The following is a 2500-nucleotide window of genomic DNA, read 5'->3' on the forward strand; positions in this document are numbered from 1 at the left end:
ATGTGTGAAGTGTAATCGAGGCGGTCATCTAAGACCATCCCCAAATACTTTAAGCTGCGCGACGAATGTACTACGTGATCACCTACCCTGATAGCCCCATGTTGTATCCTCTGATGGGAACTGACCATAATGAACTCGGTCTTGGTCGGGGCTATCTTTAATCCGTTGTCGGTCATCCATCTGTCGATGATGCGAATCTGGCTGGAAACGAGAATTTCAATATCATCAACACAATTACCTTCCACCAACAATACTATATCGTCTGCATAGCCGATAATCCGTGCACCTTCCACCATTGCAACTCGTAGGACTCCGTCGTACATGAGGTTCCATAACGTTGGGCCAAGTACCGAGCCTTGAGGTACACCCGATGTGACTGCAATCTCTGCCGGTCCATCTGTGGTATCATACATCAGCACACGATTCCTAAAATAATCACCAATGATATCATAAAGATACTTAGGAGTGTTAATTCTCTGTAAAGCATTTGCAATCGCCAACCACGAAGCACTGTTGAAAGCATTAGTAACATCTAATGTAACAACTGCACAATACCGTCCACTGTATCTGTTTCTACTTCTAGCTACCGAAACAATGTCCACTACCCGTTTAATCGCATCAACTGTAGATCGACGACTTCTGAAACCAAATTGGTCATCAGACAGTCCGTTGACCTCCTCGATGTGTGCATTTAGCCGTTGCACTATGATGCGTTCTAAACCTTTACCTGCCCCGTCTAGTAGACAAATGGGGCGAACTGAACCCGGTTCCCCTGGTGGTTTGTTCGGCTTCGGTATTAACACCAACCTCTGCCTTTTCCACTCATCGGGGAACTTCGCGTTCTCTAAACAGCCTTGGTAAACCCTGCAAAATGCAGCGGTTGCAGTCAACATACCAACTTTCAGCGCCTCATTCGGGATACCATCTGGTCCCGGCGCCTTCTTGTTAGGTAGTCTCCTAGCAACCGCAAGAATCTCATCATTAGTTACCCTTTCAAACTCTCGTGGCTGATCGATACGATATTCAGGCCACACCGTGTTTGGGTGAGTAGGAAAAAGCTCGCTCACCACTTCCCTAAACTCGTCCAATGTCATGGTTCGGGGTCCAATCGAACCCTCGGCCACTTTCTTGAACGTATGATATACAATACCAAATGATGCGTTGTTCGCTGTTCCCAGGAACTCTTTCCACTTCCTCTGTCGGGTATGCTTGATCAATCGCTTGAGGGCATTCCTTGCCACCTTGAACTCGTCCCTAAAAGAAGAATAGAGATCAGTATTGAATGCTCTTTGCGCTAATCGATCGCGGTGTTTGCACTCTTTGCGAAGTGCCTCAATCTCTAACGTCCACCAAAATGCACTCTTGTTAGGAGTGTACCTCTTACGCTTAGTCATCGTCGCATTACACGCCGTGACAAGTATACGCATTAAGTCTTCGCTTGTTGTGACCTCGGTCTCAAAAGCGGCTTGCATCATAACTTCAAATATATCTTTGCTAAAATACTTGATGCTCCATCCCGTTATGGGTCGGGACAGGTTACGCACGCTTTGCGTCTCGAGATCTATTCGTATCGCACGATGATCCGAGTTCATATAACTAGATAACACCTCCCACTTAAATGATCTTGCTATGGTTCTGCTCGCAAAAGTAAGATCAACTACTGACGTACGCCCTGGTCCAACATAAGTTGGGGTGCTACCGTCGTTCAATAAAATTGCGTCAATCTGCGCAAAGGTTGATAAGACCAACTCACCTCTTCGTTTCTGGGTTTCTCCACGCTCGCCAAGTTGGTTGTTCCAACTTGCTGACCAAGCGTTGAAGTCCCCCCCGATAACGAATTTGTGGATACCGGTTACGGCCATTACCGTGTTATCCAACATGTTCTGAAATTCTTCCATACTAAATCTAGGTGGCGCGTAAACGCTAACCACTCGCATATCACCTATGTCAACTATCATTAAACCCTTCAGAGCCTTACTGACTACCTTAACTGGTAAGTCCGCGTTAACCACTACCGCTGCTGTGTTATCGTCATTGCGTAACACTTTGACGTTGGTTGTTGCCAGATACGGATCTGCAATCAACACTATATCCGCAGATTCTTCCCTAATCGTTTGCCACATTAACTGGAATGCAGCATAACTATGATTCTGGTTATGTTGTAGCAACCTAACCATTAAGATCTAATCGTTCGCCTTCTAGGACACATATAACTGCCCGTTGCGTGAAGGTTCTGTGACCTCGTACCGCAATCCAAACACTTGACAGAGTTGGTACAAGCTTGCTTCTTGTGTCCACTCAAACCGCATTTCCAGCACAGATTACTTCTGTCTGGTTCCCTACAATGGTAGCTCGTATGGCCTACCTTCCAACACTTATAGCATTTCTGCTCTTCCATAACCTCGCGGATATGGCATATCGACCAACCAACTTTCAGCTTTCCCAAATTCAGGAAGCTTTGAAAGTCTGGCAGCGATACGTTGATCCGTGCCCACTGCGT

The 2500-nt window shown here is 46.3% G+C and overlaps 1 pseudogene; it reads right to left on the bottom strand.

Moving 5' to 3' along the window:
• Window positions 1–2500, bottom strand: part of LOC133394343 (large subunit ribosomal RNA) — a 9182-nt pseudogene that overhangs the window by 2606 nt on the left and 4076 nt on the right.

Source organism: Anopheles gambiae (genome assembly GCF_943734735.2).
Source record: "Anopheles gambiae chromosome X unlocalized genomic scaffold, idAnoGambNW_F1_1 X_unloc_11, whole genome shotgun sequence".
Taxonomy (NCBI): domain Eukaryota; kingdom Metazoa; phylum Arthropoda; class Insecta; order Diptera; family Culicidae; genus Anopheles; species Anopheles gambiae.